This window comes from Balaenoptera musculus, chromosome 3, assembly GCF_009873245.2.
Source record: "Balaenoptera musculus isolate JJ_BM4_2016_0621 chromosome 3, mBalMus1.pri.v3, whole genome shotgun sequence".
NCBI lineage: Eukaryota > Metazoa > Chordata > Mammalia > Artiodactyla > Balaenopteridae > Balaenoptera > Balaenoptera musculus.
The window spans coordinates 69,921,264-69,934,279 of NC_045787.1; the positions used below are offsets into that span (position 1 = coordinate 69,921,264).

The following is a 13,016-nucleotide window of genomic DNA, read 5'->3' on the forward strand; positions in this document are numbered from 1 at the left end:
ATCCTTCAAAGGCAGATGAGGGAAAAGTCATTCAGTTTCACTAACACCCCTTTGAGATGCAGGGAGATGATTGAATTTATTTGAAAGTCTTGTGATTTTGCATATTTTGCTATGACACCCCTGTCTTTCCCAGTTGTTAGAAATGGATATTATTGTACTGATTATTTTGCTTGCAATTGATTTGCATACTGTTATTGCATATTGTTAAATGGTTTGCTGATTAATGACTAATGTTGATTTGGACTAAATGTAATAGAATAAGCAAATTCATTTGTAAATTTAGATATATAATTTAGTTGCTAAATGGTATCATAGAGCTGTTGGAGATTATTTTAGATGAATTCCTTGCAGGGAAACCCTGCCCACATTTTCCTCCCGTATCCTATATCAATGTTTTAAGCTCCCCACTCCTTTTTAAAAAAATTCATTTCCAAGTCTGGATTTTAAGCAGACACTTCTCAAAGGCAAATTTTTCTCCAAAGCCCAGGGTTAATATAAATTACTTTAAATTCAGAACGTGGTAGGTATCTCCTAAACAATTTCTTTTCTGAAGGGTCAGAAAAAATTCGAATATATTTTCATGACCTTGAATCAGTGTGTTGTGCAACATTATCAAAAAATTATAGCAATATAAATTTTTATTAATATAATTAATAATTATATGAATAAGTATCAGATACTTATATTAATACAGGATTATTGAGTTATAGAATTTCTTAGCTGTTAGGAAACACTTGCTGATGAAGCCTCTGGGGTCCAGAGAGGTTTAGTAATTAACACACATACATACACAAGCTAGTTAGTTGTTGAGTCAGTTATGTGAAGGTTTAATATATTCTGCACTTCAGTATTATACATATGCTTATACTTTGGTATATTTGGTATTTTTAATTATCCCCTAATATATAAAATAAATTTCAACCAGACTTTTCATTTCTGCATTCATCTTCTAAACATATATGTTGCCATTGATTATATTTTATTTCTGCTACTTCATATACACCATAAATATTTTCAGTTTGGAAATCAGTTTAAATGGTAAAGAGAAACTAAAAAAGAATTTATACCATAGATATTTTAACGTATTTTTGCTCTTTGTTAAAACTACATTTTAATATGCTCTGATAAAATTGTATCTCTCTAGTGAGGTATTAAATTTGGTAACTGAAAATGGTTCTCCAAAGAAATGTAACTCACATTAATTTTCCATGTGCTCTTTTTTACTTATAGTTTTACAGTCCACATGTTTTAAGTCTAACAGAAAAAAAAATCATGAAGTTGTGAGACAGATCCAAGTCTACATCTACATCCTCAGGTTGGTGACCTTGGGTAAATATCATTTTTGTGCTTCTGTTTCATTTTCTTTAAAATGAGTAGTTGAAAGCTTCAAAGACTCTTTCAAAGATTCCATGAGCTTAAAAGGAGATTTGATTGAAAGAAATGTGTGGCCATTATTACCTGGCTGCTTAGTATTTTCATGGACACATACTTGTTACTTACATCTGAAGTTTCCTTAAGGAAATTAACTCTTTGTAGGTGTGATATATGGACATTGAGAGAAATGGGATAATAAGAAAAAGAAGGGGAAACAAGTTAGTGACAAAGGAGGCATGGTAGGCAATTAAAATGATTCCTCTTTTACCTCTTTATATCTACAGTCTAGTTATTCCTATTTGAAAACCTACTGGCACCAGGTATTATCAACAGGGATGAGTAATATGTAATTTTTATCTTTACTGGGTTACATTTGGCCCACAGACAGTTGACAGCTGTCAGTCAGGTGGCTGGTCAATGAGGAGATACATATAAAGCTGCCAAAATATTTGTGTTTCTTTAAATACTTACAAGTAAACCATTTTAGCTGGAAACTTCTTTGTCCTGAAATTAAATAGATTGATATTCAGAATAAAATTTATTGACGTTAGTTGCCGGGAGAACCAAGATTTTCCCTATGAATATACAAGGTAAACAAAATGGTTTTCAAATGTCTTTCTGAAAGGGGAGAATAATTAATTTTTCTCCACTATAAGCTGTCCTTAAGATATGAAGATGTATTGCAAATCATGCTTAAAGTGCATGTGTCTTACAATTAAACTTTTAGTCATTGCAACTTTAAGCCAACTTTCTAACTAAGGCTTATTAGAAGAAACCATTCCCATACATTGTGGGCGTTGAAAGTTGAAAGTTTATCAGAAAGGACAAACATGTAGTTGCATGTCGAACTAGGAGTTAAAGCTTTTTCTCATAAGTAAAAGAAAATATCATAGAATTTTAGATTAAGTCAACAATTTAGGGCAGGGTTAAAATTATAAATTTTAGTTATTTAGAAATATTTGGGCTATACCTAACATTGTTTCTAATAGGTTCAGTCACACTTAAATAATTCACAAGAGTCATAAAAAATAATTTGGAAGAAGCTTTTGTATTGTTTATACTTAGTGTTAATGACAAACAGTATTTATAATTATAGCCAATTGTATTGCACACAAAAACTTAACAAATGTAATTTCGAAGTTGACTTAAAAGTGTATGTTCAGTTTTGCAGTACTTAGTCATCTTTAAAATCGAGTACTTTGATTCTTTCAGAATATAGTATTTAACAGACCAGGTAAATAAAAAAAATTATGAACTGCGTGGAATACATATTCATTCTTTAAGAGACTAATGAAGTTATCTAAAAATTTCAGTGACCATGGTTACTCAGGTGCCAGAATCAATATGACAAAGATGACAAAATATCACATAAAAATAGTTTGAAACCACAATAAGTACACTCCTTTTTAAAAAATAAAATATGCTTTAATCTTCTGAACCATATTCTACATGTCATAATTTTAATGAAAATCAGATTTGAGTTTTGAGGTTTCAAAATATGGTTTCATTAAAATGTAGATAAGATTGTGTTTTAAAAATATTAGATTTTTTTGGTGGGGTGGATAATTTCTGGTAACTTTTTAAACCACAAATATTTCATAATTTTAAACAGCAATTAGGTTAGTCTGAAAGAGTATGATACATATAAATTTGTGACATATCTGTGTCATCACTGATACAAAAGTTGTTTTAGATAACAGTGGTCATTAAAAAAAATCAGATCTTATTATTTTCCCACTATGCGACAATGTGTTAAGCATGTAGATTGAAAATTATTTATGGGATTGTCCGAATAAAACAATTGCCTCATAGTGTTAATTTATATTGGTAGGAACATTTCTCTTCTTAAGCACCAGTTTTGCCCCCCACAGCCCAGAAAATTGATTTTATGCATAATAATTTATAGCATTCTCAATCAAGGTATGCTGCGCATCCTTTACATTCATTAGTCCGTGTTACTTGTGAATATGGATTTTGGTTATTAAAATGGTTTCATATGTTTACTATGTATAGTCCCTAGCTTTAAGCTCCCTACTTGCTTAAATGTTTTCAATTTGCTATAATACAACAATTTGTAGAGAAATGCTGTGAAGCATAGTTAAAAGAATGAGTCCTTGAAATAGAATCACTTCTTAAAAATATGTCCTAACATGTGGTCTCATTTTTCCATATTTTGCATTAATTAAAATCCTATTCTGAAAAAAATATTTTTGCCTAGACTTTTGAATTCACAAAATAAAAATACCAATTATATAAATGTACTAATTTTGGAAATCAGTGACATAAAAACATGCTTTAGTAGTGTGTTGATTGTTTATTCTGAAGATTTTTCTCTGAAGAAACTCTTTGTAATGAGAAAATGTTGCCACTTCTAATTATTAAATATTCTGTGCAATACATGTTTTAAAATTGTATTAAAAATAAAATTAATTTCATATTCTCTCTAATCATATTCCTGTCACATGTATGCATAAAAAATTCTAGCCCATGAAACTTTTGAAAAGAGCATGTACCATTTCACATTTTTACTTGGAGATATATTGAAAAATAACATTTTATTTAGAATGAGTAGATTATGACAGAATTAGATAAAAAGACGAAATGATATTTGTGTATTTATTTGAATAGCCTAGTATCATATATATAATTAATTCTTCATCTTTCAGATACTGAAGATAGTAATGAAAGAGACCAACATTTAAAATATGAAGTATTTTCTTTAAAAAAAAACTTTTTTTTTTTTTTTCACTCTAAAAAATTGTCAAATGGTAACAGCCCTACTTTCTACACCAGGAAAACCCACTGTTGAGTTAGTTGGCTCTGATTCCAGTGGTCTCATCAGCTTTCTGAATGTAGGTACCTCAGCAGTGCCTCTTCCAAGATAACAAAATCAACTTTTAGAGATTAAAAAATATATTTTGGCAATTGAAACTCACCAGCGCCTTTCTGCTTCTCCAGGAAGTTGTACCCGTCAGCACCTGCTGAGGGCTTTGTTGTCCAAACTCTGACAGGTAAAAAAATTCCTGTAGAATAAAGCCAGACCAGCTGGCTTTGAAGAGAAACCCCCCAGTTTGGGCTTCCTTTGCCTCCTCTCCTTTTCTATGAGGACCCAGGCTTTCCCCCCTTGATCGTCAAGCCGTAAGATGCGTGATCCCTGTGCACAAGTGTCTGGCAGGCCGAGGTGCACCTGTTCCTGTCACTCTGGAGTAAATTTAGCTGTAAAGGTATCACTGACAACCAGACCTTTGTCAGTGCTGGCAAAAGAACACAGAATTGCTTTCCTCTCCTCCCCCCTTACTAGCCCCTTTGCTGCTAGTTCAAATGGAAAATATCAAATCGGAAGTCTATCCAAAAATCATTCCTGAAAAATGAGATTGCTTTCATATGGTAAAAAGTAAGGTTCTTATTTCACACAGACTTTAAAATTACATTTCCAAGAAAAATCTTGGAAGAAGACGAGTTTTTGTTCGATTAATTGTGGCTGGAAACTTTTTAATGGAAGCATAACACACATTTACTTCATTTCAGGTTATTAAATTGTGTTAAGCATTAAAGTTAGTTGCCATTCTTTGCTGTAGCTCATTTGTTCTTTTTGATCCAAAGAAATATTAGAAGGTTAAAACTCATCACATAGGGGGGATTAATCATGCTACCAAAATTAGAAAGCATGTAGTTCTGAGAGACTGAATGTCAAAATTGTATGCTCATAGCACTTAAACGATTGGGAATCGGGGATCCCACTACGACATTTAAAATGGCAGCTAATGTCTGTGGAAACTTGGGTGTTTAGGAGTGGGCTAAAGCTAGAGTTCTCTTACTCTTTGATTACGGTAAGGACATTTATCATTTATGTGAATTTTTTAGAGTAATTTCCTTATTGACACTTTGAGAGCAATTCCTCTTGAAGGAAAAGAGAGAGGCAGGCAGTGTTCATTGATACATCTGACATAAATATAGTAGTCAAGATATATAAAGCAGCCCAAGGAGTAATGTGTTTAGCCATGGCATTCGGAGCTTTTGCTTTATTAATTATGATTTCTTAAGTGGTGTTAAAAAGAGTTGTGCAAAGTACCTGTTCTACCATATTTTTATTGCCGTTTACCAGGGTTGGGTGTGATGAGAAGAAGAAATCTGGGTCAAAATCAAAAGTGCTTTGTAAAATAAACAAAGTTCTTATTTACTTGCTATGTGTAAACAGCCACTCACCAAGCCTAATTTCTCCACAGGGCCCCACTTTCAGATAAAAACATAGACCTGAATGGCATCATCCAGTATCCAAGGAAACCATGTAAGTACCTCTCTCACTGTGTACTTCTCTTATTCAGAGTTTAAAAGCTAGCTGAGTACTGAATAAGTGAGTGTTTTTATTTAATAATTATATGGGAGGTACTTTTTAGGAGCTTGCTAAAAAGAAGCAGGTTCTTGATTGTTACATGCATCATAACAAAACCCTTACGTTTTCATCATATTTGATAAAATTATGTGTGTAGTCCCAAACTTCTCCATCAATTCTCATTCTTAGGTACAAAACAGCTACTCAAAGTCTTAATGAATTAAGAGTTTCAAACTTTTCCAAGACCCATTAGTGTCTGAGAAACAATGTTTCAGAGGCCTTGTGCCAGGAGTAGTTACCTAATTGTAATAAAACTTTTTAAATTTCAAAAATTAAGAAAAATGACTTGGAAAATAATACTTTCTTGGTAAACATTTATAGCAATTTATTTGGTTTTAGACTTGCTTGGGGAGTGAGCAAGTGAGCAAAGAGATGAGGTTAAGTATTTAAATGACCCAAAGAATCTTGAAAGCAAGTGTAATTTCTAAAATGCAAAAATCTGTTGGCAGAACGGTTTGGGAGGTTGGCATATTATTTTCATTCATTCTTTCTTTTTTTTTTGTCCCCAAGCTAAGGTACATTTCTATAGCTAATTTCAAGGCTCTAATTAATTTTCAGGAACTATGGAATCTACTATGGAAATTTAGTTTCGAAACAATATGCTATTCTGGAGAAAGATCCATTTCTAAAATAATTGGATTGTTCTTTCAAGTATTTCTTTACCTGGACTTTATTATGTTTTTCATATTTGACCTTTCTACTTTTAAAATCAAATTATTTTCAATGCTAAATGATTATTCATTATAGTTTACTTTTTAATGAAATACTTAAAAGTATACTCATGTAATTATAGATCTTTTTTACCATTTGCGTCAGCTATGTGGTTTAACTAGTCTTTTAAACACAGACATATTACTTTTCATCAAGGTTTTCAGCAGTTGCATTTAAATGCAGCTGGTTTAGCCCTGTGGTCTGGGAGTTTTTCATATTATTTGTATTTACTTTTGTTACTGTTGTATTTCTGACTTTGCTCCGCAGCCTGGTTCCTTGCTAAGCATGAAGGACAGAGATGATCTCACTCACAGTTTCTCTGCTAAATTAGACATACCCTTCACCTGGTCGGAGAACCTGGCTAGGCTGTGAGGGTTTTTTTTTTTTTTTTTTTTTTGTGCTAGTTACAAACTTCAAAAGTGTGGAGTTGGAGGCCTGAAGTACTGCCCTCTAAACTAGGAATTCCTTTCCACAAAATAAAGGTAATTGGTGGCAATTGCTGGGTAAACTCGGAAGCAGTGCATGGTTAGAATAGATCATTATAAAGAAAGAAAATGCAAATAGGGAAAACTAGCTAATGTTATAATTCCTTATCTTGAGGAAATGGAATTTAAAAAAATTCCATTCTCCTTATAGCGAGAGGAAAAAGAAAATCTACACTGCAGTGCCTGTGGCACAGTTTTAAATATTTACATTAGAATATAGATTTTCCAGAAAAATCATTTAAATTTGATAGGTTTAATTCAACCTCCTATACCAAAGAGAAAATGACAATAGAAATAAATTGATATATGCACATCAGTTCATCAGTAGTGGCCTCTCTAACAAAGACCATCATTATTCAATAGAACTTTCTGTGATGATGGACATGTTCTCTATCTGCACTGTCCAGTATGGTAACCAGTGGCCACATGTGTCTGTTGAGCACTTGAAATTGGCTTGTGCAATGGAGAAACTGAATTTTAAATTTTATTTAAATTTAATTACTTTAAATTTACATAGGCCATATGTGACTAGTGGTTACTGTACTATATTTTGCTTTTATCAGAAATTAAAATACTCTCTCGCAAAGAATTTTTAATCCTTTGGTATTCTATCACACAATATCATTTTTTATATTTGCTTTAATATTTAAATTATCATTGTAATGAAATTTTTTATAACATTTCCCAAAGATAAGTGTTTTTAATACAGTTGATGGGAAGACATTATAATATTGTTTTATAAGCTCAGACTAGCAACTTTTAAAATGGCCATTGTAAACAAGACTGTGTCTAAAAAGAAAAACACTTTAATAAAAGTTCCAACTGTGGTGATAAATATTTTGAAAAGTTCACTTACAATTTCTGCAATACATCCTTGCAAATATTTCCCAAAATGTAACCAGCCTACACAAATGCTCACTGGCCTTGATCCCCCAAAGTTGATTCTGCTCCCAAAGCACACATCAGGTTTTAAATCTGTTCCCAGGGCCTTTTCAGACATTTAATGAAGATGAACATTAGGATACATGATAATTTTAATAATAGTACTACAGTAGTATTATAGACAGAATAATTACCTAAAATACTGAGAATTTAAAAATTACATTTAAAAAAAATCAGTAAATCAACTCATTTCTTGCGTATATGTAGCATATTGGTTATTTGTAGGATATTGAACTATAGACCATGAGGAATTTTTTTAAATGGAAGATATAACACTCATCCTCTTAGGAGCTCCCTTTATTGGACTCGGGCATATCCTTTTGGAGGGTAGGATTCAGATAAGGTAAGAAGAGAGAGGAGATTTCTTTTGGCAGAACCTTGGACAAGCTACTCAAAATATCCCTCCTACCGTCAAAAAAAAAAAAAAGAAAAAGAAAAACAGTTTGTAGATAAAACATACTTTCTAATGAATTATTTGACTTGAGAAAGAATTTTGGACATCTCCAAAGATTCCTTTCCCCTCACCTCAAAACCCAGAAACTAAAAAGTGTGAGCAGTAAGTGGAGTTGTTAAGCAAACGGGAGACACGGGAATGGCCAAACTGAATGGAATGAGCTCTGTTGCAAGGATGCTGTAGGAAGGACAGCAGTCAACATACTCTATTAGACTTCTCACACACCTCACCTTATTGAAAGAACAGGAAGAAGTAACAGTCACATTTATAGACCCAGTTTTTTGGTCTCCTTTGATATCTTTTGGTGTCTTATATAGTCAACCACTTGTATACTGTCAGGTTTTCAGAGAGAAGGTCTACCCTTGCTTAAGAGACAGTGTTCTGTGTGGAGAACACATGGTCCTCCAGTAAGGAAATCCGACAAATCACAGTCTTCAGTGTCCTTGTAAAATATCGTCTCTGATCTCTCTGTGTCTGAGAAATTGTTTTCATTCAGACTGTGACCTCTGAGTCCTTAACTACCACCTCAATTATGTATTTATTTGTGTGTTTTTAAGTTTATTTATCTAAATTTGTTATATGAAAATTCCAAACATATTTAAAAGTAGAGAGAACGGTATGAACTTGCATACAGTTACACCTACCTTCAACAATTATTGTCTTGTAGGCAACTTTATTTCATCATATCCCCTTACCACCTCTCACCGCATCCCAAATTATTTTGAAGCCAATCCCAGACATGACATCACTTCATCCTTTAATATTTCAGTAGGTATCTTTAAAAGATTAGGACTTTTTTTTAAATTGAGAAAATGAGCCACATCTAAAAAATAAACCACACTGAAAAAGTCAATATTTCTTATTGTTGTCAAATAGGTACAATCAATATTCAAGTTTTTCCAATTGCCTCAAAATTTTTTATAATTACTTTGTACTGTTTGAAACAATACGTATAAGATCCATACTTCGCAATTGGTTGATATTTCTCATCTCTTTTAATCTATAGGTTTCCCCCTCAGTGTATTTATTTTTCCTTATTTGTTGAGAAAACTGGATTGTGCTTGTAGAGCTTTCCATAGTTTGTATTTGCTGATGCATTCCTGTGGAGTTGTTTAATAAGCTCCTCTGTCCCATGTCTATCCTGTTAGTTGGTAATTAAGACTAGGAACCTGACCAGATTCATTTGGAGAAGGCTGGGCAAAACTACTGGTTCTCTCTCTATACTTGAGCTGTTAGCAGGTATTGATCATTGCTTAGATCCATTTATTCCTTAGGGTTAGGAATACCCAGCCTCGGGTAGTTTCCTCACACATTTGCCCAGATCAATACTCTGCTAAACTCCCGAGTGGGACTCTTTGCAGATCTTAGGAGAGCTTTCTCTGTGCAGCAGCTCTCTGCCACGTGCTCTGACCTGTGAACTGTAGCCACCCTGTTCTGCCATGCCTTCAGTTCTGTTTCCTCAACTCGGGGAGTTTGTGTCCCTTGAGTTACCCTCCCTGTGCCACTGCCAAGAAACCCTCAAGACAGTAAGCAGGACATTCGTAAGATTCACCTCCTTGTCTCCTCATCTCTCAGGGATAACTGTTCTTTGTTGCCCGATGTCCTGTGTCTTAAAAATCACTGTTTCATATAGTTTGTCAGAGTTTGGTGGTTGTTGTTGTTTTAGGAAGGAGGGTACATCCAGCCCCTCTTAATTCATCTTGGCTGGATAGGAAGTCTCTCCAATTGTTTCTTAAAAAAGTTTAACCATAGCTTATTAATTCAAACACTATCTTAACATGAAGCTCAATACTTGAAACAAAGTGAAAAATGTTGGAATTGAAGTGTGTGTATGTGTGTGTGTGTGTGTGTGTATGTGTACTTTGGAACACTGCTAAAGTCTTTAAACTGTCTGTGCAACTTCCAGGACCTCTTGCTGATATTTTCCCTCCCAACTAATTATGTTTTTTCCACAAGATGAGCTCTGTTTTATTTCCTGCCATTTAGAGGCAATTTTGTGGTTCTTTCATTCATTCCTTCAGCAAGTATTTTGAGTACCTACTGTGTGTTCTATAAAGTGTTGGAGGTACAGTGATGAATATGACACAACCTATCCCCTTAAAAATCTTGCCATTTATTTTCACACTGAAACTTGTACATGAATATTGATAACAACTGTATTAGTTAATAGCCCCAAACTGGAAATACCTAAATGTCCGTAATGGATGAATGGTTAAACAGACAGTGATATATCCATAGTATGTAATACTACTTAGCAATAACTAGTAATCAACTATTGCTATGGGCAACAACTTGGATGAACCTCAAGGAAATTGTGCTGCATGAAAAGAGTTTACCTCAAACAGATATATTATTGCTTGTTTCCATATATATAACATTCATAAAATAACATAATTACAGAGATGGAGGACAGATTAGTGGTTGCCAGGGGTGAGAGGGGAGGGGAGGGAGTAGGTGTGGACCTGAAAGGGTAGCACTGGGAGTCTGTGGTGATGGCACAGTTCAGTGTCTTGATTGTGGAAGTGGTTACTCAAAGCTACACATGTGATAAAGTTGCATACAGCTACACACATATACACACACATACAAATAAGTGCATGCATAACTGGTGAAATCTGAATAAGCTTTATGGATTGTACCAATGTTAATTACCTGGTTTTGCTATTGTAGTTATGCAAGATGTTAACACTGGGAGTGGGGAGAGGGGCTGGGGGAAGGGTACACAGCACAGGCACAGGACATTTCTTTGCACCTTTTTGTGAATTTTTAATTATTTCAAAATCAAATGGTTTTTCTTAAAAATCTTGCAATTTCGTGGAAGATACAAGGAACGAAATAGCCAGTTACAATACATTGTAATAATACTCAGTTAATGGAAAGTACTATGGGGTATATGTATGGAGGAGTACCTTATTCCCAAGTCCAGAGGCAATGTCTCTGCTGCTCCTTTGTCTCCTACAACTTCCCAGTCAGGCCCTGCTTCTATTTGAGAGGCATGTGTTAGTGGTAATGGACTTGCAGGAGGCTTGTGAGTAACCCTCCTCCACCCTTACCGCACAGAGCGATGTGCCCTACTCGTTAAGGCCTCAGTAAAATATCGTCACAGTACAAGGCAAACATTTTATAAGGATGAGCCTCTATACGGTAACAGTAACAGGAGTCTCATGTTCTCACGACATGTTCAGATGTAAGTTCAAAGACCTATTCCAAATTTAAGTATCAGTGAGTTTTGGATTACACACAGTTTTGGCTCATCTCAGGTCCTGTCCTGCCATCAACCCCCGTCAGCCAGAGCTTTACTCTGACCTGTTTAGAACTAGCCGTTGTGTGTGAGGACGAACACAGAGCTGCAGTGGGTTTTGTACATACATTGTCACTTGTTACTGTAATGTATTTTAATTCAGTGACAGATTGTCACATATTTTGAGTATTCTTAAGTTATAAAAGTTTTTCCCCCTTGAAACTAAGTAGAATATATATATTGTTTCTGATATGTTGGGAGACATATTTTGGTTCTATTCATATTTAGTAGGAAGCACTAGAAAAGCCATTCAATGTGAATTTATACTCTTGTCACATTGTGACAGCTCAGTTGTCTTAGAATTTTATTAGACTGTGTCTGTATTTCACAAATCCATGACTAGGTGGGCTTACAGTGTATAAGCTGGAAATATTTTGATGTTATCTGTTGTTGTTCTTGTTGTTCCAGAAACTCACCCCTCCTCTCAGTGTGAGGAAGACCTCCTTGGAGTTGCCCTTGGACTAAGGAGGGTGTCTGAGTCTGTACCTGTGTGTGTTACTGGAATATTCACTGGGTAGCAAACATCCGTAGACTTTTTAATCCAATCTGAGTCTCCCTGAAATAGAGTCTCAAGGTGTATGATTAGACAGCTTTGTTTGTGTCATTTACCTTTATGAACATAGCAGCCGATATGAAATTGCCTATGTCTACTTTGTGAAATTCACATTTAGGTCTATCTTTTGAACTCATTCTTCTTTTTTTAAAAAAATTGATGAAGCGGTGGGGTCTTGATCCGTTTTATTTCAAATTTTGCTAAGATAGAAATAATACATTTTAGATTTAACAGAGAGTTTATTATTGATCAGATCCTGAGAATTTTTCTCTTCTTTTTTTGTGGTGTCCAGTTGTGTACTACTTTTTATTTTGACATTTTATTAATTTTGATTTTCTGAAATAAAAACTTGTTATTTGTGTGCTAAATCCTTTAAAACCATTTATGAAAACAAACCAGACCATGTCAATGATACAGCTGACTTAGAATATTTCTTTCTCATTTTCTGGTAATTTGTGCCAACTGGGTAGTCCTGATTTTTATAAGACCATGATCTTTTCTGTATCCTATCCTATCTCTGTATATCTTAGAAAATTATTACTTATTCTTATTTTTTTTTAATGTATTTATTATAAGGACTCAAAGTTACGTAACATTCCACATGTTGTGTACTTTTCCTACAACCTTAAGATTGTACCATGTGAGTCTGGTTCTGTAATACTGTTAAATAATATTACAAGCATTTTTCTTGGAGAGGTATAGGGATTAACAGGAAGCAGTGGCCTTTTCATAGATTTGGGAAGCTCTGAAATGGTTTTTTCTAGGTACCCTAAATATCCTTGAAACATTAATTTTGGAATTAG

General features: G+C 34.0%; 1 protein-coding gene and 1 long non-coding RNA gene across 9 annotated transcripts in view; one reads left to right on the forward strand and one right to left on the reverse strand.

Moving 5' to 3' along the window:
* Positions 1-4,535, reverse strand: part of MEF2C (myocyte enhancer factor 2C) — a 164,492-nt gene extending 159,957 nt beyond the window's left edge. For 5 of the 8 annotated variants that reach the window (XM_036846481.1, XM_036846478.1, XM_036846483.1 and 2 more), the window contains exon 1: positions 4,311-4,535. The gene's annotated coding sequence lies outside the window, so the exon portion shown is untranslated. Of the gene's footprint in view, positions 1-1,845; positions 1,879-4,310 lie in introns of all 8 variants that reach the window. The other 3 variants (XM_036846479.1, XM_036846468.1, XM_036846467.1) reach the window with 2 other exon arrangements.
* A 576-nt stretch (positions 4,536-5,111) lies between these two features.
* Positions 5,112-12,280, forward strand: LOC118892187. Its single transcript, XR_005019252.1, has 3 exons — positions 5,112-5,204; positions 5,601-5,662; positions 12,069-12,280. It is a non-coding gene; the product is annotated as an uncharacterized LOC118892187 (long non-coding RNA).
* The last annotated feature ends 736 nt before the right edge of the window (positions 12,281-13,016 follow it).